The sequence below is a fragment of the Cervus elaphus genome, chromosome 4 (assembly GCF_910594005.1).
Source record: "Cervus elaphus chromosome 4, mCerEla1.1, whole genome shotgun sequence".
Taxonomy (NCBI): domain Eukaryota; kingdom Metazoa; phylum Chordata; class Mammalia; order Artiodactyla; family Cervidae; genus Cervus; species Cervus elaphus.
The window spans coordinates 22,862,640-22,890,461 of NC_057818.1; the positions used below are offsets into that span (position 1 = coordinate 22,862,640).

At 42.8% G+C, this 27,822-nt stretch overlaps 1 protein-coding gene across 14 annotated transcripts in view; it reads left to right on the forward strand.

Moving 5' to 3' along the window:
• CHD9 (chromodomain helicase DNA binding protein 9) overlaps positions 1–27,822 on the forward strand; it is a 219,550-nt gene that overhangs the window by 44,471 nt on the left and 147,257 nt on the right. For 6 of the 14 annotated variants that reach the window (XM_043898456.1, XM_043898469.1, XM_043898465.1 and 3 more), the window contains exon 1: positions 19,353–19,497. The exons of 4 other annotated variants lie outside the window; for them this stretch is intronic. The gene's annotated coding sequence lies outside the window, so the exon portion shown is untranslated. Of the gene's footprint in view, positions 1–18,549; positions 18,574–18,619; positions 18,847–19,352; positions 19,498–19,603; positions 19,740–19,775; positions 20,013–27,822 lie in introns of those variants that run through there. 4 more of the 14 variants (XM_043898462.1, XM_043898459.1, XM_043898457.1 and 1 more) reach the window with 4 other exon arrangements.

A 27,822-nucleotide genomic window follows, 5' to 3' on the forward strand; every position in this document is an offset into this window, starting at 1 on the left:
TCCCATGCATGCTGTTCAAAGATGTCAAAGAAGCATAGTAAAAAGGTATAAATACCAATAAAAACAAAAAATAATAAACAATTATTTCCCAAAGGACAGCTGGAAGGCAGTGCTGCAAAGTTAAATAGCCAGAAACATCCTCTGCTGCTTTTTCAAATTAGGTCTTATTACATGTATTTACTAGGACACATTTCAGATAAAGAACTAAACTCCATCTTCGTTAGCTCGGAGGAAATGAAGAAAGGTTCATAATCTAGTTAAAGATGCAACTGCCACACTAAACACACATGCGCACACACAAACACCTCACCACTGCCGCCCCATCATGTCGCACATCCCACATCTTACACACATTTGGTTACACTGTAGCATTTTGGGGAAAAAAGTCATCTTATTCAGCTTCCTGCTTCCCAGATAGGCTACCCGATGTCAATTCCAGATTAAAAAAAAAAAAGAAGACTGTATCTCATCCTTAAAAATATTTAGGAAAGGAAATATGTATATTTGTTTGGTATATATATATATATTTCAAACATATTATGTATGAAAGTGGAGGTGTTAATCACACAGTGTGTCCAACTCTTTGCAACCCCACGGACAAGTAGCCCATCAGGCTTCTCTGTCCCTGGGATTCTCCAGGCAAGAATATTGGAGTGGGTTGCCATTCGCTTCTCCAGGGGATCTTCCCCACCCAAAATAGAACCCGGGTCTTCTGCATTGCAGGCAGATTCTTTACTGTCTGAGCCACCAGGGAAGCCCGATAGATGTATGTATACTTACATGTAAAAGAAAGATCCTGGAGAAGGAAATGGCAACCCACTTCAGTACTCTTGCCTGGAGAATTCCATGGACAGAGGAGCGGGACCAGGCTGCAGTCCACGGAATTGCAAAGAGTCGGACACGACTGTGCGACTGACTTCAGCTTTTGGAAGGAAAGACATCACAGCTTCTGAGCACCCTTCCAGCTTTAAAATATGTAGCCACTCTCATCATCAAGAAGTTCTCCTATGTATCTAACTGTTGACTATGTAAATAATTGTCACCCTGAGGCCTGGGCATGACACGTGACAAGTTCATTTGTTTGATAAACCTTTGTGGAGCATCTTCTGTGGACCCCGCACTGCCACAGCACAGAGGATGTGGTGGACAGACAGAGACCCTGGTCCCATGGGGGCTTCCGTTCTATTGGAGGCAGGGAGACAGTAAACAACAATAACAATGAGATACAGTGTATCAAATGGTGCTAAGTGATATGGAGATACAAGGGATGCAGTAGGGAGTGTGGGGGCGGGGGGGGGGTGGTCATAATTTTAATTTATGTGTTTTGGGAAGGCCTCACTGAGAGAGTGGCATTTGAACAACATCCTGAAGGAGGGGAGGTGGTATAACTGGTAACCCTTCAGGCACAAAGTAAATAAACCTCCTCCTTTGTGGTATAATTTGAAAGTAAGCCTTTTTTTTGTTTCCAGCTGTTCTTTTCATCAACTAATCATGATCCCTAAAATTCTGTCATTAGTGATACGCACTTAGGTTGAAAAGCTAAAATAAAAAATATCCAGTTTTGCTAACATAACATTGTAAAGCAACTATACTCCAATAAAAAATAATTTAAAAATGCACAGTTCTGAACTATTAAAACCTTAGGGTGACTGGGAAGACCCAGAGGAATCGGGTGGAGAGGGAGGTGGGAGGGGGGATCGGGATTGGGAATAAAGACCTGCCCTCTGTAGTTGAAATTAAAAAAAAAAAAAAAAAAAAATTTCTAAAGATTAAAAAAAAAAAAAACTTATCCTAAAATATGCAGAAAATAGTATCAAGAATGGGACAAAAACAAAATATATTTATATCTAACATAAATATATTCTTTTACATTATCCTTAGTATAATCCAATTAGACCACTTGGAAATAATATCAGAACCCATAATAAAAGTTTTATTGATTGTAAAAAAAAAAAAAAAAACCTTAGGGTGAACCTGTTTATCCGATGCTTTTGTAAATTTTAGTGAGGGCATAGAGTAAGGTTATTGAACTGGTAGAGGTGTGTGAGGCGATCACAGATCTGGGGACGCGCAGAGAGCAAGAGTGTGACAGGAGGCCCGGGGTTGCCGCAGCTGGGAGCTGAGGACTGAATGCTCCTTAGGAATTGTCTCATTTTTGCCTGCTGTCTCTCCACCGGTGTTGCCCAGTCCTGGGCGTGATTCCTCCTAACGGTAGCGCTGAGGGAGGTGCCCTGGGATATAGGAAACAGGCTGATGTGTGGTTTAATAAAGCATCTCCCGAGGGGCTCGGAGGGTTTGGAGTCGCGCTACAGACAGTCATATAAAAGGGGACACACAGGGAAGCAATGCTAAGCCTTGGAACTCTGTTAGTCTGTGGGTATTTTAACAGCCCTCAGAAAAATAAATGAGTCAGGACACTCTAAAGTTTAGTCTTTAATCAATGAAAGAGAGCAGCATTATATGTGGTGACACTCACCTCATTTTTTTCTTTAACTGTAAGGCGGCGCTGGGTCTTTGTTGCTGTACCCGGGTTTTTCTCTAGTTGTGGGGCCTACTCTCTAGTTGTGATGCGGGGGTTTCTCCTTGCAGTGACTTCTTTTGTCACAGAGCGTGGGCTCTCGAGTGCTCGGGCTTCGTTAATTGCAGCATCCAAGGTCAGTCGCTTGGGTGCTGGGACTTAATTGGCCCAGAGCATGCGGGATCTTCCTGGACTAGGGATCACACCTGTGTCCCCTCCATTGACAGGTGGATTTTTATCCATTGGACCGCCAGGGAGGAGGCCTCACCTCATCTTTTGAAATGAGATTATCCCCTGTGTCCGATTCTTAGGTTTACCTTTGTTTCTGTAAGTTCTATAAGTTCCATTCTCAAAAAAAAGGAAAAAAGCTTCTATAGAGAAAAGCTTTAGACCCTGGGTCACAAACTCAAATGCCTACAGGGGATAGACGGTAATGGACACAAGCAGGTAGGGATGGGTGGGGACTGAGACACACCAAAGAGTGCCGGCCTCTTCTCAGCTCCTGGGAGTGTTACCTAGGAATGAGAATTCAGTATTGCTAGGATTTCTCCATTTTCAGCAGAAGTTGGAAATCCACATTTCTAGGCAAAAATCTTCTGATTTTTAAATGAGGGCAACCAGCCCAAGAGAGTTGGATATACTGTGCAGGCCATTTATGATGTCTGGTATAAAACAGAGAATTTCAGTACACCACAGAACATGATAGCAGAGGTAGACAGAAGAGGGACATCTGGTCAACCTTCTATTAAGAAGATAAATTTTTTAGAGAGTTGACCAGCTGTGCCAAGGTTCTGCCTCACCTATTTAACCAGTTATCTTGGGAAATAAATCAAAATTTCCCAGCTATGCTGTTTGAAAAATTCAAAACGAGTAACCTTTGAGTCAAGAAAATGCTGAACAGAGAAGTCAGAGGCCTGGGTCCCAGGGTTGGTTCTTTCATAGACTCACAGAGCCACCTTGAGTGGATTTCTTGGGGTTTAATCTCCTTATCTGCAGAATGAAGGGCTGGACTGAAGGGATTTTTCAAAATGTCCCCCTCCAAGCCCAGGAAGTCTTCAAAGATGCCTTTCTAAGGGTGGGGAAGGGCAGAGGGTGCCTAAGCTCACAGAAAGGCTCCTTGGCCTTGGTTCTCTTTTTGCATTTGGGACTTCTGCTTTTCTGTGTTTTAGATCTTGAGCTTCTGAAAATAATAATAATAATAATAATCTTTTTAAAGAAAGAAGTTCCTTGTCTTCAGAAAGATTTCAAAATCATTGAATTAGTTTATCAGTATCAGTAAGATGTTACTAGGTAAGTTTTGCAAACTCTATGAGGCCTGCACCTAATCAGAATGATAGGACTTTTCTCCATTGGTCTACCGCAGCTTGTCTGTTTTGCCTGCTATTACACTTATAAACCAAATCAACATGCAGCCAATAAAGAGTTTGGGAAGACTAGACACATGACCCAGTTCAGTAGATTGTTTTGAGGGGACTGTGTGGATCACAATAAACTATGGAAAATTCTGAAAGAGATGGGAATACCAGACCACCTGATCTGCCTCTTGAGAAACCTATATGCAGGTCAGGAAGCAACAGTTAGAATTGGACATGGGACAATAGACTGGTTCCAAATAGGAGAAGGAGTACGTCAAGGCTGTATATTGTCACCCTGCTTATTTAACTTACATGCAGAGTACATCATGAGAACCGCTGGGCTGGAGGAAGCACAAGCTGGAATCAAGATTGCTGGGAGAAATATCAATAACCTCAGATATGCAGATGACACCACCCTTATGGCAGAAAGTGAAGAGGAACTAAAAAGCCTCTTGATGAAAGTGGAAGAGGAGAGTGAAAAAATTGTCTTAAAGCTCAACATTCAGAAAACTAAGATCATGGCATCCAGTCCCATCCAGTTCATGGCAAACAGATAGGGAAACAGTGGAAACAGTGGCTGACTTTATTTTTCTGGACTCCAAAATCACTGCAGATGGAGACTGCAGCCATGAAATTGAAAGACGCTTACTCCCTGGAAGGAAAGTTGTGACCAACCTAGACAGCATGTTAAAAAGCAGAGATATTACTTTGCCAACAAAGGTTCATCTAGTCAAGGCTATGATTTTTCCAGTGGTTATGTATGGATGTGAGAGTTGGACTGTGAAGAAAGCTGAGTGCCGAAGACTTGATGCTTTTGAACTGTGGTGTCGGAGAAGACTCTTGAGAGTCCCTTGGACTGCAAGGAGATCCAACCAGTCCATCCTAAAGGAGATCAGTCCTGGGTGTTCATTGGAAGGACTGATGCTGAAGCTGAAACTCCAATACTTTGGCCACCTCATGCGAAGAGTTGACTCATTGGAAAAGAGCCTGATGCTGGGAGGGATTGGGGGCAGGAGGAGAAGGGGACGACAGAGGATGAGATGGCTGGATGGCATCACCGACTCGATGGACATGAGTTTGAGTAAACTCCGGGAGTTGGTTATGGACAGGGAGGCCTGGCGTGCTGCGATTCATGGGGTCGCAAAGAGTTGGATGCGACTGAGCGACTGAACTGAACTGAACTGAAAAAAATCTTTGCTTTGATGAAGAGAGGTGGGTTTTGTTTTTGGCTTTGTTTTTTTAATTAATTAATTAATTTGTCTGCATCAGGTCTTACGTTGTGACACATGGAATCTTTATTTGCATCACATGGAGTCTCTAGTTGTGGTGTGTGGGCTTAGTTGTCCCATGGCATGTAGGATCTTAGTTCCCTGACCAAGGATGGACCCCCTGTCCCCTGCATTGGATGGTGGATTCTTAGCCACTGGACCACCAGGGAAGCCCGCAGATGTGTTCTTCTGTGATACTATGTATACATATACAGTAGAGTCATCAGTTCAGTTCAATCCCTGGTTTTGGATCGAACCTCGGTTCAGTCCCTGGGTTCGGAAGATCCCCTGGAGAAGGGAATGGCTACCCACTCCAGTATTCTTGCCTGGAGAATCCTATGGACGGAGGAGCCTGGTGGCTACAGTCCACGGGGTTGCAGAAGCATCAAACATGACTTAGTGACTAAACACAACAACAAAGCTTTTTTTGGTTCATATGACTTGGTAAATTGTATCAGCAATTTACCTGGAATAGAATTACCCTGGAATTAGCCTGGAATAGAATTTTAAACTCATAGTGATTCAAGTTCAGTGCCCTGATCTTGACTAAATTAGAGGTTCTCTGAATTTATTGATTTTTAAATAATGTTATTTATTTATTTTTAGCTGTGCTGGGTCTTTGTTGCTGCTTGGGCTTTTCTCCAGTTGTGGCGAGAGGGGCCTCCTCTTTTGTGGCAGGAGGGTGGCTTCTCATTGGGGAACCCAAGCTCTAGGCCTCTTGGGCTTCAGTAGTTGCAGTTCCTGGGCTCTAGAGCACAGACTCAGTAGCTGCGGTGTACGGGTTTAGCTGCCCTGCGGCATGTGGGATCCTCCAAGGTCAGGGACTGAACCCCTGTCTCCTGCATTGGCAGGTGGATTCTGTACTCCTGAGCCATCAGGGAAACCCCAAAGTCTCTGATTTTAAATAATCCCTTCCATAGCCTGGACATCTTTTGCGGGAGATGAAGGAACTTTAAGGGGTGGAAACAGACTTTGGGGGATGAATAAGTGGATTTATTGTGTCATGTCTGGATTTGGCCGAGCTGAGTTTCTCCTGTTGCAGAGGAAATGGCTTTCCCTGTTGGGTGATCTACCTACTGTTCTGGTTTAATGGATTCAGGAACAACTTCTTCAGCATTTTGCTGGACACCTAGTATATCCTGGGTCAACATTTCTAATTACTGTAACCACTGGTTTTTTGTAGTTGTTTGTTTTTTTGCTTAAAAGTTCACTGTAAGACGGAAGACCAGGAATTTTCATTTTTTTAAATTAATTAATTTTTTAATTGGAGGATAATTGCCTTACAATGTTGTATTGGTTTCGGCCATACAACAACATGAATCCCCTGCCTCTTGAGCCTCCCTCCCACCCAGTAATTTTCATTTGCACACCGCAACATTTTCAGAGAAAGTTTGTGAATATTGCTAGCAAGAAACAATGACGTGGGGCAGGGAGCATAGGTGTTCTGATTCTCATTTAACGGGCCAGAAAGATTGCTGATCAGTTGGCAAGTGATAGGGCCTGGATGGTAGCTCAAATATTCCTATTTCTAATCCTGTGTGCACGCTCATTTTACTATAGTTGTTTAGGTTTTCTAACTGGAGGGGAAACAACATTGACGTTTAGCATGAATCTAGCTTTTGTGAACAGTTCTGATGGTGGTTTTGAAAAATAAAGAAGAAAACAGTTTATTAAGTTGTACAATTTGAGGAAAATACCAATAACAGTTGCTTTTCCTTAAAAAGAAAAAAGTGGAGGTCCCAATTTTATGTAAGGTCTAAAAGTTTAGAGTTTGCCATAACAAAAAGTATGGACAAGTGTTTCTTTTCCATTTTTTTTTTTTTTTTTTTAGTATTTATGTATCTATTTGGCTGTCCTGGGTCTTAGTTGCAATCCAGGGAATCTTTGGTCTTCATTGAACCACGTGAGATCTTTAGTGGCAGCATGTGGAATCTAGTTCCCTGACCTGGAATGGAACTCGGGTCCCCTGCATTGGGAGCTCAGAGTCTTAGCCAGTGGACCACCAGGGAAGTCCTTGGACAAGTGTTTCTGAACCAACCACTACTTGGTCCCTATTTCTTACAAAGAAGAGGATGGAATTTGGACACATCCCTCTTCTGGGAGCATTGTTTTTTTGCGTGCTTTGCACTTGAATGATTGCCTCTGATTTCTACAGCTAAATGAAGAAGTTTATTGATGACTTTCTTTTATGAAGGAAGAAAAGTGCTGGAACTTTCCCCTTTGAGTTTGAGGTTTTCAGAGCACGTATTAACAGATGAGGGCTTCCCAGATGGCTCAGTGGTAAAGAATCCTCCTGTCCCAACGCAGGAGATGCAGGTTCAGTCCCTGGTCAGGAAGAATCCCTGGGAGTAGGAAATGACAACCCACTCCAGTATTCTTACCTGAGAAATCCAATTGACATAGGAGCCTAGCTGGGTCACAAAGAGTTGGACATGACTTAGAGACTAAATAACAACTAACAGATGAACCTAGGTTACTTGGACACCTTGTCTTTTTCCTGAGAGGTTAATTTTTCATCTGGTTTATGCCTAATTCTGCCCCTTTGTGATAGCAAGGCAGATATTCAGAAGCCACAAAGGTAGTCTAAAGAACACTTTGAGTTTCCCTAAACAGCGGTGACACAGGAATGACCCACCTAGAGGACAAGAACATGGCAGTTGGGTAGTTACTCAGTTCCATGTCACTTAGACCAGTACTTTCTACCTTGGTTACACAAGCAAAGACACAAAGAGCTTTTAAAACATCATATCTATGGATTTTAAAAAGATGGTAACGATAACCCTATATGCAAAACAGAAAAAGAGACACAGATGTACAGAACAGACTTTGGGACTCTGTGGGAGAAGGCGAGGGTGGGATGTTCAGAGAGAACAGCATTGAAGCAAGTATACTATCAAGGGTGAAACAGATCACCAGCCCAGGCTGGATGCATGAGACGGGTGCTCAGGGCTGGTGCACTGGGAATACCCAGAGGGATGGGATGGAGAGGGAGGCGGGAGGGGGGATCGGGATGGGGAACACATGTAAATCCATGGCTGATTCATGTCAATGTATGGCAAAAACCACTACAATATTGTAAAGTAATTAGCCTCCAACTAATAAAAATAAATGGAAAAATTAAAAAAAAATAAAACAAAAAAATAAAACATACTGGTGCCTGAGACCCATCACCCCTAGGTTGGGGCTGGGTCTAAGCAAAGATAGTTTTTAAGTTTCCCCAGTGATACTAGTATGCAATAAGGCTTGAGGATCTCCAGTTGAGGCTTCCAGTATCTTGTTCAAAACCAGGTGGGATAACCCCAAATGACAGCAGTTCTTCCTGCCAGGACATTACAGATATGTTGGGTAAGCAGTTCATCAGTATAAAATAGATATTTTTTTTTTTTTAGTGAGAGCTTTTTATGTTGGAGCATAGTTGATGAACATGTTAGTTTCAGGTGTATAGGAAAGTCATTCAGTTATACATATAAGTGTACCTATTGTTTTTCAAATTCTTTTCTCATTCAGGTTATCACAGAATATTGAGGAGAGTTCCCTGTGCTATATAGTAGGTCCTTGTTGGTTATCTATTATAAATACAGTAGTGAAAATACACATTTCTTGAGCACCAGTGTTCTAGGTGCTGAAAATACTTCCAGGAGCAAGACTGACCCTGCCTCAGCCTCCAGAATCTTGCTTTCTAGTGGGCAGAGGCAAACACACAAACACGACTGTGGTGTTAAGAAGCAAACACAGTCAGTAATTAGGCATCAAGGAAGGCCTCTAAGAGGAACCATTTTTGCAAAACCTGAAGGAGCCGCTGAACCCAGAGCCTATGGTAAGGCAGAGGGAATAGAGGGTGAAAAAAATCCCAAGCCAAGGAGAGTGGTGTGTTTGAGGAACAGAAAAGCCTGCAGTCCCTTTCGTTTATCTAGAAAGGGGAGTGGCAGAGAGTGAGCAAACTCTAGCCTGACATTACTTATAGTTTGCACACATCGCTCAGCATGTCCCTGCCAAACAACACACACTCTGCAAAGGGACCCCAAAGAGAAGTGTCCCCCAGGAGCCCGGGTACTGTGTGCTGGATACAGGGCTCCACAGGATTAGCCAAAAATTGCTAACTGTGAGAAAAAGCTAGGCAGACCTCCGTGACACTGAGATAAACTGTGAAAAGGGGTAAATTCAATTATATATTTGATATCCAGAGGATTTGGCCTAACATTTTAGTCTTTTACCTTGTTGTTAGCCATCACTCAAATACAGTCTTATCAGTGTGGCAGATCTGGCCTCCTTTTGGAAGAAATTCAGTTTTCTGACATACTGTTTTTGAGGTTTCTACCCAACCAAATTTTTTAGAAGGTGGGATGTTTGTCAAATATCTGTAATGTTGGAGAAATCAAATTTGTGCCTATGGTGGTTTAGTTGCAAAGCTGTGTCCAACGCTTATGACCCCATGGATTGTAGCCCACCAAGCTCCTCTGTCCATGGGATTTCCCAGGCAAGAATACTGGAGTGGGTTGCCATGTCCTTCTCCAGGGGATTTTCCTGACCTAGGAATCAAACCCCGGTCTCCTGCATTGCAGGCAGATTGTTTACCGACTGAGAGGCTTAATTTCTATGAATATCTTGTTTTAAGAAACATTGACTCAGTTCCTTTCTTTGTTTTCATAAAGATTTCTACTTCAGTTGTGCAGGATTTGGGAATTCCCTGGTGGTCCAGTGGGTAGTACTCTGTGATTTCACTGCTGAGGGCCCAAGTTCAATCCCTGGTCGGGGAACTAAGATGAGATTTCCCCCAAGCCATGAAGGGCGGGGAAAAAAAAAAAAAATTGCAGGGTTACTAACTGCTTACTGTGTAATGGTAACCAGAGTAATAAAAAGCTACACTGATTTATTTTCAGCAAAGCTTTCTAAAGGCCTCTCTGCTCTTGAATTTAAAACAATTTTTTTTCAATCATGTAACCTGGAATTAATTTTCCTGGTTGGCATGTTGTTACTCATTCTCTATAAAACAAACCATGAGGTTCATTGCAGAGAAAACAACTATAATTAATATGTACCCTCAACCAGAATGTCCAAGAATTCCAATAATCCCCTCATGCTTTTACATAAGAGATGGTATGTTGCCCTGATAAAATAAAAGTGCTTTTTAAAAGATGATCTTAATAAGAAAGATAGCCCTTCTGAAGAAATTCATATGAGGCAAGAAAAAAAATTCAATTATTATTATTTTTTTTAAATACAAGACTAAAGTAATTGTTAAAGAGTTTATTCCTAGCAATAATACATGAGTTCTCTAAGCTCTTTCTAAGACACAACAAGAAGTGTGAAACCTGGCCAATAGGATTATGGAAAGATGGTGACCAAATAATAGTCATGGCTATAATGAATGAGGAAAAACAAGTTGAGAAATATTCACAGGAAACCTGGTACAATTTTCTCTTTTTTTGAAGCTGAAACAAGACAAGATGGATTTCAGTTGCACCAGGATGGATTTCTCCTTGAAATAAGATGCCCATAATACCTCTAAAACAATCTAGTTGATTAGAAAAATATAAGTCTACAGTTTCCATTAGTCCTTAGGCTCTATGATGTAGAGCATACTTTTTTTTTTTAAGTACACCAATCACAGTACCTGTAAGTTAAGTATTAGGAAATTAGTAAAAATAATTAATTCATGGGTGTTTATTTACTTTACAAAACTTGTCATCAGGGAAAGAACCATGCCTATTTTTTCACTGTTGTATTTCCAGCACCTAGCGCTGCACCTGTCACCTCACTGGTATTCCTTCCTTTTCTTTTTTGGGTGCACCATGAGGCTTGCAGGATCTTAGTTCTCTCACGAGGGATTGAACCCACATACTCTCTGACATACTATTTTTGAGTTCTCCAGCCAACCAGACTTTCTGGAAGGTGGGATGTTTGTCAGATATCTGTGTGTGTGTGTGTGTGTGCATGCGCGTTCAGTTGTGTCCGACTCTTTGCAACCCCATGGACTGTAACCCTCCAGGCTCCAGAAATCTCTGTGGGATTTCCCAGGCAAGGATACTGGAGTGGGTTGCCATTTCCTACCCAAAGGGATCTGCCTGACCCAGGGATTGAATCCATGTCTCTTGCATCTCCTGCATTGGCAGGCTGTTTCTTTACCACTGCACCACCTGGGAAGCCCAAATATCTGTAATGGAGAAATCAAATATAAGCCTGTAGAATGCTTAATCTCTATGACTTTCCTGTTTTCACTGCCCTAGGCAGTGAAAGTGTCGAGGCCTAACCACAGGACCACCAGGGAATTCCCATTCACAGATATTCTTTAAATATTTGTTGAATGAATTAATTTCTTAAATAGCAGCTGCACATCATACATTTCATCCCCTCAAACTTGATTTAGAAACTTCTCCAGGAGTGCTCATGTTACCCAAAGAAAAGCAGATGGACAAAGAGAGGGAATAAGATGTTCAGGATGTCTTATCAAGGAAAACAGCAAAATCTCTTTTAAGATTAGGACAAGCAATTGTGTTTTCTTTTTTTTTTTTTTATTTTGCCATGCCATGAAGCATGTGGGATCTTAGTTCCCTGACCAGGGATCAAACCCAGACCCTTGACAGTGAGAGTGTGCAGTTCTAGCCCTTGAACCACCAGGAAATTCCCAGGACAAGCAACTGTAGAAAATCAAAACAGTGAAAGATTTGAACTGTCAAGTAGGATCATGCTTTGAGGTATATTCCTAACTAAAAGCAGGGGATAAAATAGATACAATTTAGAGACTCTAAGATCTTTCCCTGATTAAGTAGGCCTAAGATAAGAGTCTGAAGAACGGGCTGCCTGGCTGAATATATCCTTTGGATGTTTTTATCAGCAGCCTCTAGATTTGAAAACAGTGCTGAACATGCTTTTAATTGATCTCTGAGGTGCTCTAAACTACAACTGAAAGCCGACCCTCTTTTCTATTTGCTTGAACAAGAGCCTGAAAAGGAAAGCTAAAGAGCTTTCTAGTGATGTCCTTTACCCCTGTTCTAAAAACAACCTGTATTCTCCATGGAATTCAGGAAATTTCACAACACCCAGGGGCTAATGTGAAGTTAGTTTTTACTCACTACTGAAGGAAATGGCAACCCACTCCAGTACTCTTGCCTGAAAAATCCTCTGGACAGAGGAGCCTGGCAAGTTATAGTCCATGGGGTCGCAGAATCAGACACAACTGAGTGCATGCACTCACACACACATGAACCAACTAAAGTTCCTTTCAGATTCTTTTCCTAAAGTGGAAAAGTATCTAAGCTCCTCAAGCTACTACTTATAATTGCAGAAAGATGGAAATCCATAATATAATGGGGCATAAAAACATTTTAAGTTATGAATCTACATAAAATGTGTAAAAGATTACAAAAGTATACTCTGTGAAAGAACATTTACTTTAGTGCCTCAACCTGTGAAGGAATGTCAAAGAAGATGAATGAAAAAATATTTTATCTACACACATTTGTTCAGTATTTATTATTAATAATTCATGATTATTTATATGGGAATAACGATCCCTTCTTCTGTAGCCAACACAGTTCCCAACCTGGTAGACATACATGGTGAGGGTATTTAAATGCGTATAAATTACCCCAAAGTCACCAAACTGGTGAGCCCAATGTGAGAAATAACAGTGCCACTCCAATAATCTTCAGATTAAAAAAATTATTTGCTTCTTAATTGATAAATATAATTAAAATGTATCTACTCCTTTTGCTCAACATGTGTGTGTGTGTATATATATATATGTATACATAAATATATGAATTTAATGAATGTAATACTGTAACAAAGTTGGAAGTTGCTGGTAGGCATTACTTTTTAAAAAACAGCTTTAGCTTATTAGAAGGATGAACTAAAGTATCTACTAGGGTTATTTTTGTAATCTGGTCCATTAATAAACAATTGAAACAAATTGAAATGTAAAAAAAAAAAAGCTTTATTGAAATAGTATTTACCTACCATAAAAATTCACACTTCAGTAGTATTTAGTTGTACAAACATCACCACAATCTAATTTTAGAACATTTTCATTACCCGCCATCCCCCATAAGTATCTATTATCAGTCACTCTTCATTCTTCATCCCTTTCTCCCCAACCCAGCCGTAGGCAACCACTAATCCACCTCGTTTCTCCCTTGATTCCTTAATCTGGACATTTCATGTAAAGGAACCATATATGTGGTCTTTTGTATCTGGCTCTTATCATTCTGCAGAATGTTTTCAATCTTCTTCCATGTTGTATTAGGTAGCAGTAGTCAATCAATCCTTTTTGTGGTTGAATAATTTTCCATTGTATGGATGTAACACTTTGGTTCAGTTCATCATTTGATGGATATTTGGGTTGTTTCCACTTTGGAGCTATTATGAATGACACTGCTATGAACTTCTATGTATAAGTTATACACATGTGTTCATCTCATTGGGGCTTCTGGGTCATATAATAACTATGTTTAACCTTTGAAAGGACTATTGACCAAAGTGGCTGCACCATTTTTTGAATACTTTCCTACCAGCAATGTATGAGGGTTCTAATTTCTCCACATCCTCATGGACACTTGTTATTGCCAGTCTTTTTTATGATAGCCATCCTAATGGATGTGAAGTCGTATTTCACTGTGGTTTTGCTTTGCATTTCGTTAATAACTACCGATTATTAGAGTGCATTCTTCATGTGCATATTGGCTGTGGTATATCTTCATCAGAGAAATGTCTATTCAAAAATACTTTGCCTATTTTAAAATTGGATTTTTAAAAAATGGCTGAGTTGTAAGAGATCTTTATATATTCTGGATACTATACCCTTATCAGATGTATGATTTGCAGATATTTTCTGTCATTCTGTAGGTGTCTTTCTTTGCATTTTCTTAATAGTGTTCTTTGAAGCACAGAAGTTTTCTATTTTGACGTTCAGTTTATCTATCTTTTTCTTTGGTTGCTTGTGCAAAAGTTTTTTTTATTTTAATGAAGTCCAATTTTATATTTTATTTTTTATGCTTTTGGTATCATATATAAGAAACCATTGCCTAACCCAAGTTCCTGAAGATTTACTCCTGTGTTTTCTTCTTAGAGTGCTATAGTTTTACCTCTTACATTTGGGTCTATGATCCCTTTTCATTTATTCTTTTTTGTATTTGGTGTGAGGTAGGGATCCAACTTCATTCTCTAGCACATATAGTTGCCATTCTCAATTTAAATGTCTTGGCAGTCTTGTTGATAATCAATTGACTATAAATGTAAGGGTTTTTTCTGAACTCTCAATCCTATTCCATTGATCCATATGTCTATCCTTATGCCAGTACCACACTGTCCAATTTCTGCAATGCTGTAGTACGTTTTGAAGTCAGGAAGCAAGCATCCTCCAACTTTCTTCTTTCTTTAAGGTTGTTTTGACTGTTCTGTGGGCATCACTTCTGTAGGTCTCACTGAAGTAGGGTCTAATCCTTAGTTTGGCCATCTTAGAATTTTGATTTTACCAGTTATTCCCCAAAGTGCACAGTATCAGAGCATTGGTTCATACCCCTCAAACTTGCAAGAAAATGCCAAGTTTGATACACTATATACATTTTGAGATATTCCTTTCTTGGTAATCTCAACCAAAATGGCTGTGCAGGGAATTCCTCCTTGCAAGGTGCCAAATTAGTTAATGTACGTTTCCTCAGTAAACTTGGAATTGGAAACTAAAGCTCAGGGAGGGATATAGTATAATGGCTAAGAGTTACAGGCTTTTTTAAGTTTGAATCCTATCTCTGCCACTCAGTGATTGTGTAACCAGGGCAAGATTTTGAACCCTTTTCATCTGTAAAATAGGGGAGAATAACCCCTTTATCATAGAGTCACTATGAATGTAAAATAAAATTACAATTATGTAATTAATACCATAACAAAGCTGGAAGTTGCTAGCTTCCTTAACTAAACCCTTATAAACCCTTCACAGTGCTTGGGACTAGTTAGATTTCAGTAAATGGTACCGACTGCATACACTTGTGGAATGCTTCATTCAGGGTGTGAAGAACAGTTGTCTGACAAAGCACAGCTTCCTAGAGACCTGAAACATTGTGTCTGCAGATATGGGGTCTTTTGGGTTTGAAAGACTTTGGACAGGAATGGAGCCATTTTTAGAGTGGAATAGAGGGACCTGGAGAGAGCATTGCTATTGCCTGGCTGTGGATACTCCATTGCCTGAGGAACTAGTAGGCCATTATTACTAGATTTAGATGTTGATGATTATTGATTCTTATTCATTTAAATTGCAAAAAGTAGTATTTACTGATGTAGCCTCTAAATCCTAAAATGTAGAGCCACCCTTTGCAATGGTTTTTCTAGAGTGCACATATTCAGAAACTTCAGTTATCAAGAATACTACTAAGATTTAAGAAATAAGTGAAAACTAGTTCAGTTCAGTTCAGTCGCTCAGTCGTGTCCAACTGTGTAACTCCATGAACCGCAGCACGCCAGGCCTCCCTGTCCATCACCAACTCCCGGAGTCCACCCAAACCCATGTCCATCGAGTCAGTGATGCCATCCAACCATCTCATCCTCTGTCATCCCCTTCTCCTCCTGCCCTCAATCTTTTCCAGCATCAGGATCTTTTCAAATGAGTCAGCTCTTCACATCAGGTGGCGAAAGTATTGGAGTTTCAGCTTCAACATCAGTCCTTCCAATGAACACCCAGGACTGATCTCCTTTAGGATGGACTGGTTGGATCTCCTTGCAGTCCAAGGGACTCTCAAGAGTCTTCTCCAACACCACAGTTCAAAAGCATCAATTCTTCGGCGCTCAGCTTTCTTTCGGAGAAGGCGATGGCACCCCATTCCAGTACTCTCACCTGGAAAATCTCATGGACGGAGGAGCCTGGTGGGCTGCAGTCCATGGGGTCGCTAAGAGTCGGACAGGACTGAGCGATTTCACTTTCAATTTTCACTTTCATGCATTGGAGAAGGAAATGGCAAGCCACTCGAGTGTTCTTGCCTGGAGAATCCCAGGGACGGCGGAGCCTGGTGGGCTGCCGTCTATGGGGTTGCACAGAGTTGGACACGACTGAAGCGACTCAGCAGCAGCAGCAGCAGCTTTCTTTATAGTCCAACTCTCACATCCATACATGACCACTGGAAAAACCATAGCCTTGACTAGACGGACCTTTGTTGACAAAGTAATGTCTCTGCTTTTTAATATGCTGTCTAGGTTGGTCATCGGAGAAGGCAATGGCATCCCACTTCAGTACTCTTGCCTGGAAAATCCCATGGAGGGAGGAGCCTGGTAGGCTGCAATCCATGGGGTTGCTGGGAGTCGAACACCGCTGAGTGACTTCACTTTCACTTTTCGCTTTAATGCATTGGAGAAAGAAATGGCAACCCACTCCAGTGTTCTTGCCTGAAGAATCCCAGGGACGGGGGAGCCTGGTGGGCTGCCGTCTATGGGGTCGCACAGAGTCGGACACGACTGAAGCGACTTAGCAGCAGCAGCAGGTTGGTCATAACTTTCCTTCCAAGGAGTAAGCGTCTTTTAATTTCATGGCTGCAATCACCATCTGCAGTGATTTTGGAGCCCAGAAAAATAAAGTCAGCCACTGTTTCCACTGTTCCATCTATTTGCCATGAACTGGATAGGACTGGATGCCATGTCTTAGTTTTCTGAATGTTGAGCTTTAAGCCAACTTTTTCACTCTCCTCTTTCACTTTCATCAAGAGGCTCTTTAGTTCTTCTTCACTTTCTGCCATAAGGGTGGTGTCATCTACATATCTGAGTTATTGATATTTCTCCCGGCAATCTTGAAAACTAGTTATTGAGCAGTTAAAACAGATGTCACACAACCTCATGTGCTTAATGCACAGGACAGCCCCACAGAAAATCATTACTCAAAACTTGAAAGTCTAAACTAATAATAGAAGTTTATCTGTGTCTAAGTTCATAGTACAATAGAATCATTAAAAACAAGCAAAAACAGGAAAGAAGGTTGTTAGGTAGAAGAATGGAGAAGTGTCAGCCCAGTAGTGAGAAAGGAGACATAAAACAAACAGATGTAAATCTAAAGTAATCATAAAACAGCATTCTAGAGGTAATTTATTATAGAGACATAGATCTACATAATTTTAAGGGCATTCATTGGTCATAATAGAATGCAATAATGGTAATAATGATAACGATGCTCCTTAATCACCAACCATGTATTTTTCAAAGGGCTGTTGTATTCAAGAAAATGTGGGTTTTCTTGGGGAGAGGAATTCTGTCAAGTGGATAAAGGTTTCATTTAAATGGAGTATCTTGCCAGATAAATGAGATGTTACTGGCCTTGGATTTGACTCAGCAGGTAGAATTTGCAAGCTAAAGTGGCATTCAAATAAGTAGTGTAGGGAGCTCAAAGGTGGACTCTTTTTTGTGTATTCTTATCCTAGCGTGTAGTTGTTACTAAGTATCCAGGGGAATCCAAACTGTAATTGTACCTTCTCCCTCAGCAGGGTTTTCTCCCAACCCCGGTTCAGCATCTCAGCTAAACAATGTTGTGTTGATCTACATAACCTTCATAAAGAGTGCAATTACTTGGCAACTAGCTGTCTGTATACTGCAGCCATTCCATTTTGATCAGGCGTAAACAAGCACAGTGACATTGCTCCATCCTTCTTTGTGAAGACAGAAAGTCAAGAGATTTCTGTCAACTGCCAAGTGCAGTGCAAGGCGCTCAGTCGTGTCCAACTCTTTGCGACCCCACTGAATACACAGTCCATGGAATTCTCCAAGCCAGAATACAGGAGTGGGTAGCTTTTCCTTTCTCCAGGGGATCTTCCCAACCCAGGGATCGAACCCAGGTCTCCAGCACTGAAGGCAGATTCTTTACCAGCTGAGCCACAAGGGAAGCCCAAGAATATTGGAGTGGGTAGTCTATCCCTTCTCAAAGTGAATGTTAACTATTACCCTCCTAGGATGGGAAACGGAACAAACATAAGGGGGTGCTGCATATTGCAGGCAGATGATTTACCGACTGAGCTATGAGGGAAGGCCGACTGAACTTGTAACCTTCCATTATTTTGTCTTCTCTCGTTCTTATATGGATGTTAAAGTTTTAATCGGGTATTAAAGCCAGCTCAGGACCTGAGAGACCCGTAGAATTTTTAGAATCGGAAGGCTTTTAGAAAATGTGTCCAGCCTCTTCACTTCACAGAAGGGAAAACCGAGGCCTTGGGACACGTTATGATTTAATGTAGGTCACCCAGTTAATTAGTGACTGAGTAGGAACCCAGGTGTCCCCAGGCCTTCGTAAGCCAGTGGTTTTCTAGTATGCTCCCTAGTCTTGGACCAGTTCCTCCCCCACTTTGGGCGGGGGGGGCGGGAGAGTTGGAGAAGGTTGTTCTTTCCTTCCTTTCAGAGCTGTGCAATTTAGAACGCGGGGCTGATCATGGGGATGACGAGGTGTCAGCCCGGCTCTCCACCACTTGAGGTGCGCGCGCTCTCTCTAGATGGGGACATGGGGCTGGGTCTCTCCTTAGCCTGGCGCCCCTTTCGCGCTTGGTGCTTAGCACCTGGACTGAATCGCTGTATCATCGCGGCGACACTCTCCTGGCTCCCGATTTTAAGGCACAGGCGTGTGCCCCGCCGTCTCAGACAGAAGGGAGAACCTGGGGTCCGAAATCACGACCTTGTCAAGAGGGAGGCTCCGGAAACCCTCCCGGTTCCTCGGCGGACCCCAGCCTGGCGGGGAAATGCCCAGCGAGTGAGTGACCTAGGCGCCGACCCCGTCGCCGGTCAGCTCGCGGCCGGGGTGTGCCTGCCGGGCCTGACGTGGCGGCGGGGCCGCGGGGAGGGGAGAGGCCGCCGCGAGGGCGCGGCCTGACGTGGCGGCCGCGGCGGGGCGGCGAGGAGAGCCCGGGCCACTGCACTGCCCCGCGCTCCGGCCAGAGGGCGCCCGGCCCCAACACTTCCCCGCCCCGAGGCCGCCCAGGGCTCCCGGAGTAACCGCACCGGCGATTGGGTCGGCGGTGTGGCGGGGCCATGTTGGAGCCGGGCAGCGACCCCGCCTCCCGCCGCCCTCCGCCCCAGGTCAGGCCGGGTCGTGTGGGAAGGGGAGCGACAGAGGGGAATCCTCCCTCCCTGGGCGCCCGGCGCGGCGGGAGCGGCGGCGGGAGCTGCCGAGGCCTCGGCCGCCCCTCCGAGCCCGGGCCAATCAGCGGCGCGGGCACAAATATGCAAATAGCGCGCCGGTGCTGCCGGAGTGCCGCTCGCAGGGGCTGGTGGGGTCGCGCTGGGGGAGTGAACTGGGCCAATCAGGCGGGTGCGTGGCGGCGCGGGGGAGGCGGTGCCCCTTCACTCCTCCCTCCGCTCCCTCCCGGCCCCGCGCTGACAGGGGGGCCTGGCCGCGCCGCCGGTAAGTGCCGCCGCCACCCGTCGCTGCCACCCGCCGCCCCAGGCGTGGGGAGGAAGCCCCGGGGGCGCCCATGGGCAGCGACCGCTGCTCAACTGGTGGGGAGAGGCGGGGGCGGGTTCTGTCATCCGGGTGGTCGCCTGAGGCCGCCCCCGCCCGGCCAGCCGCGCGTGTCAGTCTCGGTCGAAGCGCGGGGCGGCGGGGGCGCCTCAGTCATGGCGAAGCCCGAGAGCCCGCGAGCGGCGGTGAGTACGTGCCGCCGCCGCCGCTCGGCCGGGGTGGGGGTGGGGGGGGTCGGGGCAGGCCGGGCCGCGTCGCGGCCGCCGAGGTGAGGGGCCGGCGCCCGGGGACGGGCAGGCGCCCAGGGAGGCCTGGGAGGGGGCGCTGCCCGCACGTGCGGCCCTGCCCGCCAGCGGCCCGCCCCGCGCCTGTCATGGCTGCGGGCAGCTGCCCCCGCCTCCCAGCCCGCAGACCCCGGGGTCGGGACCGGGTCGCAGAGCCTGTTGCGTCGGATGGAGGTGAGGGCAGGGCGGGCAGGGCGTGGGTTGGCAAGACCCCCCCCCCCCTTCCCTTCCCCGCTTGAGGTCGGGGCCTCCCCGCCCGCTCGCTTCCCTCCCGAGGGTCGGGCTTCCCTCCATCCTGCAGCTTCTTCCCCCGCCCGCCTGCTTTCTCGCCTCCGTGACTCATGACAAGGCGTCCCGCGCGAGTGCTGGGTGCCCTCGAGCCCGGGACGCCCCCGGCGCTTTCCCAGGCCTGGGCGACCGGGTTACGACCGCAGTGCCTCTCTCTACGATACCCCGCCCCGAGGGCCTCTCCACGTCTGCAGCGGGGCCCCGACCCCACCAGCCCCTGTGTGTGTCGGGCCTCCGCCGTGACTGCTGCTTTCTTGGCATCTGGGTGTGGGACGTGATGGGTGGTTCCAGGGCTCTCTTCGCGGACATCCATCCCAAAGCCACGCACGACCCGGAAAGCCTGGGTGTCTGGCTGGCCTGTCGCAGTCGCCAGCTCAGAGTGGTTTCTGTTTGTTCCTTTTTTGGTTTTGTTTTGCCCCCTCCCCCGCCCCTTTTCTTAAGGAAAATAAAACTTTTCAGAACAAAGTAGACGAGGTTTTTTTTTTTTTTAATTGTGATTATTTACCAGTGTTAACACAGTTACTTTCTTGAAAGACTAAGATTTGACTCTATAGTGACTTTTAATCAATTTATGTGAAATACTCATAAGTACTTCAGAGCCCCTCCCCATTAAATAAAGTTTATCTTCATGAATGCAGTCATTATCACAATTTAATTTCTTAGTTTTGCGTTCTACTTCTCAGCTTTTTCTTTGCTCCGATTTCAGACTCTAGTTTTACTTAAGCATCTATGATCTTGAACAGAATTTTTGTTAATATTACTTAGGTTAAACTCTGCATAATTGTACAGGTACTTAGAACCATTAGGTTTACAAATACTTGAATGTACAGAAGGGGAACTTAAGGGGGGATTCCTCTTTGCTGGGGGGGGGGGGTTGCTGTGTTTGGTTTTTGGTTTTTGCAATGCAAAAGGATGAACTTAGTGTTTCTTTTATGTTAGATATCCAGAACTTGAATTTAATGTGACTTTTTGCTAATAGGTAGCACAGAGCCTTACATATGACCAAGGTTTGATAAATACTGTTTTTGGGTTTCTTGGGTTGTGAAGAATCTGCCTTCAGCGCAGGAGACTCCAGTTCCATCTCTGGGTCAAGAAGATCCCCTGGAGGAGGAAATGGCAACCCGCTTCTGTATTCTTGCTTGGGAAATCCCATGGGAAGAGCCTGGCGGGCTACAGTCATGGGCTCCCAAAAGAGTTGGACATGACTGAACAACAAAATATTTTCTGTTAAATAAAATATTTTTTAATAAACAACAAAATATTTACTAAATGAAAAATAACTATTGCTACCATGTAGCTTTCAAGACTTTTCTGTTTATATTGCCTTGTTATTGTTTAGTCACTAAGTTGTGTCCTACTTTTTTGTGACTGTAGCTCACCATGGACTGTTGTAGCTCACCAGGTCCCTCTATCCGTGGGATTTCCCAGGCAAGAATACTGGAGTGGGTTGCCATTTTCTTCTACAGGGGATCTTCCTGACCCAGGGCTCAAACCTGCATCTCCTGCATTAGCAGGCAGATTCTTTGCTGCTGTTGTTCCATTGCTCAATTGTGTCTTATTCTTTGTGACCCCATGGACTGCAGTACACCAAGCTTCCTTGTCATTCACTGTCTCCCAGAGTTTGCTTAAATTTATGTCCATTGAGACGGGGATGCCATCCAACCATCTCATCCTCTGTTTCCCTCTTCTCCTGCCCTCAATCTTTGCGAGCGTCGGGGTGTTTTCCAGTGAGTTGGCTCTTCACATCAGGGGACCAGAGTGTTGGACTTCAGCTTCAACATCAGTCCTCCCAGTGAATATTCAGTGTTGATTTCCTTCAGCCTGGTTTGATCTTGCTGTCTAAGGTGGATTCTTCACCACTGAGCTACCTGGGACGCCCTTCTGTTGCCTTCACATTAAATAGTTATGGTATACTCCAAAGTCTTGGCAGGTCTCAGTCCTTGGGGAGTTTCCTATAAAATCTACCTCTTGTAATATAGACATAAAGTGATCTGAGGAAAAGCAAAGTAGTTGCCTCCCAGGCTTGCCTTTGGTATCTCTGTCATCCTTGAACAGTTTTAGGATAGTGGGTATTGTAGAGTTTTAAAACAAAAACCGTTGTGATTGATTAACTAGGAGAAAATGGTGTCCTAACGATATTGGAAATAATATTAGGAAGAAAATATTGTGCTGGTGTAACCAGTAAAGCCTTCTTGTCTTGGATGGAGTGCTGATTGGAGAGAATCAGAACTTTGTCAGTTTACTAGCTGTATAGTTGTAGTCAAGTTAATTAAATGCTATGAACCTTCATTTTCTCCCATTTAACAAATCTGTGATTCTAAATATCCTGAGATTTTTCTCTGAAATGCAAATTATCCTTGGATTTAAGTTTTCAAAAAGGCAGAGATTTTGAAAGAAATAGTGGTATATTGATATTTCAGGTAAATTGGCCCTTCTGGGAAACATTTTTAGAATAACCTCAAGTGAGCAAGTATGGATAAAGGTAAGAATGCAGTGTTGTCAATGGAAAAAGCCCATGACAAGAAAAGATTAATGAAATCATAGCCTTTCAACTTGGAAGTATTTTTAGATACTTCTAACTCCAAAGCCTGTGTCTAATATGACTGCATGCCTTCCATAAGACACTGAACTAACTACACCTTGGTGGTTTAACTATGGAAATAAGATAGAATTGAAGGAGAGGCTTGTGTAAATTTAGGACAGGGAACTGAAGTAGCATCACAGATTTAGAAGTAAAACCTATTGAAGCTTCTACCAATAGTAAAATGAAAATGTCGGTACATATGAATATTTTAGATTTTCTGAAGAGTTGGATCAGTGATAGAAATGTAATACAAGAAAAAGTCAACTATTATACTTTGACAACAAAGGGGAAAAAAAAGCCTCAGATCAAAGTCTAAAAAGGAAAAAGGAATATGATTCAAGTAATCTACTGGGGAAATCTCATCAGGTGTTAGTATAATGAATAAAAAACATAGCGATGAGAATATGGAAACTTGAGGTGATTGGTCAGAGTGAAAATGAATTATGAAAACATTATGTGTTGTCATAATGTTTGAAAAACTCTAAAAGCCAAAGACTGGAATTAGAAGGGATTCATGGAGACTGAGATAGAGTGATTTTATTGTAACCTTTCAAATGTTTTGTAGATGTTGTGGTCTTAACATGATTAACATGTTTTAGCAAAATACAGATTTAGCTTTTTTACACTTATCTACTTTGCAAATATAAGTTGCCACATTCCAGTTTTCTAACTGTCTTCTAACACTTTGTGTCTCTTTACTCCTTATTTGGGCTTCACTCCCATACATTCCACCTCTCTGAGTTTTACCAGTCTGTGAATACTCAAGTCAAATTCCACCTTGTGAGTAAAATCATCTTTTATCATCGTAGCCCTTAAGGATTTCTCCTTCCCATGAAATTTTAGCATTATTATTTGTCTCACTTTTTTGACATTGTGTAGTTTCCTGGCATTCCTTCTATTGTATTGCCTTTGAGTTTGCAGGAATACTTTTTGTTCCTTTCTTTTAGAAGCAGTTGGAAAGTTGAAAAAGTGATGGTGAGAAACCCATAGGAGGGGAAGGCCACGTTGAGCTGTAATTTGTTTCCTGGACTCCAGGTCATACACATCCATTAAGCAGATTTATTAAGTGGTCCTTTTATTTAGTAATTTCTTATATGTACTATAATGTGATCTATGCCTTTCTAGAATATACAGTCTAACAGTGGAAACGCATAATGAACAAACAACAAGCAAATGTCAGATTTCAACTTGGGGTGAATACATTAAGGGAAGAGAACAGAGTGGTGTAAGAGGGAAAATGGAGCCGGTTTTAGCGTGTGTGTGGTCAGAAGGCCTCTCAGGTGCTGCTGTTTCAGTCGTGACGACTAGACTAAGAAGCCAGGCAGGAAAAGAGGGTCCTAGAATGGAGAAAAATACATATGAAGGCAAGAAAACAATACATTGAAGAAATGAAAGAAGTTCAGGGTGGCAAGAGCATAATGGAGGGAGACCACACAGGGTGAAATGAGAGGGGGAGAAAGCAGATCATGCAGGGCCATGCAGGACACGTTAAAGACTTTAGGGTTTTGCTAAGGACATTTCAGTCATTGAAGATTTTGAAGCAGAGGAGTAATATACTTTAATTTTTAAAATATCACCTTCATTTCAATTGGAGCTAAAGGCAAGAGTGAAAGCAAAGACGTTATGCTACTATCATCATTGAGGTAAAACAGTGCTGACTGGAACTAGGGTAGCAGCTATAGAGATGAGGGAATGGAAAAGGTGACATGTGTATTTGTATATATAAAATTTGATAGAGACAAGGAGATAGAAATGATAGAGAAATTGTTAACTTCATGGTGAACTGAATGTAAATGAAAGGTGTCAAAAATGACCTCTAGGTTCCTGGCTTGAGGAGTTAGGTGGTGGTGAGATGTACTGAGAAGATGAGGGAGAAGAAAGGTGTGGTGAGAAAGTTTTGAATACTGTCCATAGACAGGTGTCTTCAATAGGTGGGGACTGGTTTTATCTGAGTGGTAGATGCCTCAGTCAGGATAGCTTTAACTGTGTGTGACACCACACTATGACATGTTCATAGCTTGTGTTTTGAGAGAAAGGAGTAGACTTCCTATTTATGTTAGAAAAATTGGTAACTGAAATGACCTTTATAATAGTGTTCTTCAGTTTTTGAATGCTTGTGAATATCTTAATGTAGAATGGGCTTCCCTTGTGGCTCGGGAGGTAAAGAATCACCTGCAATGCTGGAGACCTGGGTTCGATCCCTGTGTTTGGGAGGATCCCCTGGAGACGGGAAAGGCTACCCGCTCCAGTATTCTGGCCTGGAGAATTCCATGGACTGTATAGTCCATGGGGTCGCAAAGAGTCGGACACGACTGAGTGCCTTTGACTTACTGTAGATTACATTGATACAGAGGTTTAAGGGAAAAAAAAAAAAAACTTGAGTGTACTATTAGATGGGTTTATGTATTACTTGGGTGATGGTGCAGAATACAAGTCTTGTAGTCTTGATATCCTCAGGAAATCAGCAATCTTTAAAATTATTAGCCTGTAAGTAGCCTGATAGTAAATGTATCTTTAATGAGGCTTCTGGTGCTTATGAGTAAAAATTATACCTTAGGTTATTAGTAGCTATTGTTTATCAAATAGCTACAGATGTTGATATTTTTGTTATAATTTGGCATAGTTAAGTGAAGTTAGCTAAATAAGTTTAGGGGGTTGTTTGTTTGTTTTTGTTTTTTTTTTTTGGAGAGGGGTGGTTTGTGCTTTAAAACTTTCTTTAACCAGTAATTTTGGATGTTGTTATTGTTCCAAATAGACATGGCTTGAAATTTGAGGAGGGGGACATTTATCTTTCTTGGCCATTGGTTATGTCAGGTTAAGTTCCTGACTAAGCAGCAGCCCTCTATTGAAAATAAAGGGAATTTCTTGGTAGTCTAGTGGATAGGATTTCTTACTTTCACTGTTGAAGGCCCTGGTTCAATCCCTGGTTGGGGGCCTAAGATCCTGTAAGTCGTGGGCACACCCCCCCAAAAAAAGAATATTGGAAATCAGTGATTATTCACCTGAAAGATAATACATCTTACTAGGTTTTTTTGTTTTTATGAGAAGGAAAAGGTGGTGAGGATAATGTTTAGGTTTCATATATTTTGCATAAAATGTTTTGTCTTAAAATTTTGTACTTTACTACAGTTTGAGTAAATTAAAAATTTTTTTCATCGAATTAGCTGACTTGAATGCAGTATGTTTCTGCATTTTCTCAGTTAATTTGAAAGAGTTGCAGTAATTTTATGGGGGCAGAAACTAAAGTACAAGAGGTTAACAAGCATATAGGTATTTGGAAAATGGAGTTAGTGTAGAATTTATTTTCAATATTTGTTTTTGAGTAGAAGGATAGAAAACAAGATGATTTTATTTGTACATTTACATTTTTGTTAAAGTAGGAGAGATTTGCTCTTGCCTAAAGTTAGAAGGGAAGCAGGTAATTGCAGAGGGTGATTAAAGATCCTCCAGAGGTGGAACATGAAAGGCTGGATGGAATGGTGACTATTAAGAGGTGAAAGATTAATCTTTAGGAAGGAGTCATACTTCCTCTTTTCAAAAGAGGATAATAAAAGAAAAAAGGAATAGATTCAAAGACAGATACATACTTTGGCAAAGGTGATTGGTGAATTTCAACTGAAAAACCTCAGAAAACTAAGAGGCAAAATTGATTGGGGTGAAAATGGGGAAGTTAGGATTGCAGAGTTGGGAGAAAAACATAAAAGAACTGCAAAGAGATAGCCTCAGAGCCTGGGAAAGTGAATTTAAACATTAAACAAAAGCAGGGACCACATTGAAGGCCAATGTTAGGTGCCAGGCATGTAATAATTGTTAGAAATATTATAAATATTGAAATTGTTAGTTGAAATGGACTGAGGCAAGGAGGTAAATTTACAGTGGGGATGTTAATAAAGTATGGTGGGTTGAGTGAGTGTCAAAGGACCCAGTGGTATTGAAAATGATGAGAGGACAGCATTGGAGATAATTAGTGAAAGAGTTTGAGGAGGTCTAGAGAAGCCTATCTGGAGAAGGCAGTGGCACCCCACTCCAACGCTCTTGCCTGGAAAATCCCACGGATGGAGGAGCCTGGTAGGCTGCAGCCCATGGGGTAGCTAAGAGTCAGACATGACTGAGCAACTTCACTTTCACTTTTCACTTTTCATGCATTGGAGAAGGAAATGGCATCCCACTCCAGTGTTCTTGCCTGGAGAATCCCAGGGATGGGGGAAGCCTGGTGGGCTGCTGTCTATGGGGTCGCACAGAGTCGGACACGACTGAAGTGACTTAGCAGCAGCAGAGAAGCCTAACAGTCTTCAGAAGGTTTGGATGACTATAGGTTCTTGGGAAGTCAGAAAAGAGAGAAGAGGTATGAGAGGGAAGTCAGAGTTGCTCAGTCATGTCCAACTCTTTGCTATCCCATGGGCTGTAGCCCACCAGGCTCCTCTGTCCATGGAATTCTCCAGGCCAGAATACTGGAGTGGGTTGCTGTTCCCTTCAGGGGATCTTCCCAATCCAGGGATCAAACCCAGGTCTTCCACATTGCAGGCCAATTCTTTACAGTCAGAGCAAGCTACATTTGTTAAGCACTTACTGTATTTTAGGAGCTTTGAATGTGCTTCTAAACTATGCAACAACTTTGCAAGTTAAATGGTGGTAATCAGCCTGAGTCTCAGTTTTTAGTGTATTTCAAATTTTGGAAAATTCTGCATTTAAATCAGTTTCCTGTTTTTAATGTTAATAGTATACACACACATTTAATTTGGTTATGAGTAAGACCAATATTCAGGACCACTTAATTAAACAACTTAGCCTGACTCAGTAGCAAATAGGAAACTTTTAATCTTTCTTCAGTATCAGCCTAAAATTAATTTTCCCAGTTAGCTTTTACGAAGAGTAGAGATGAGATTGTAATTTAAAGATTTTCTTTCTGTGAGATGTAAACCAACACTAAATTAAGTATGAATACCTACAGAGTAAGTAATTGAATTTAGTAAGTGGTGATCTACAGACCAGAAATGTTAATATAAGCATTCCTTGAGTGCTGTTTAGATTAGTAGTTTGAGTTCTTTTAAGCCAAGAAATGCTTTGTTTTTAAAAGATCCTACTTGAAAGCTTAATCTGTAAAATAAAAGA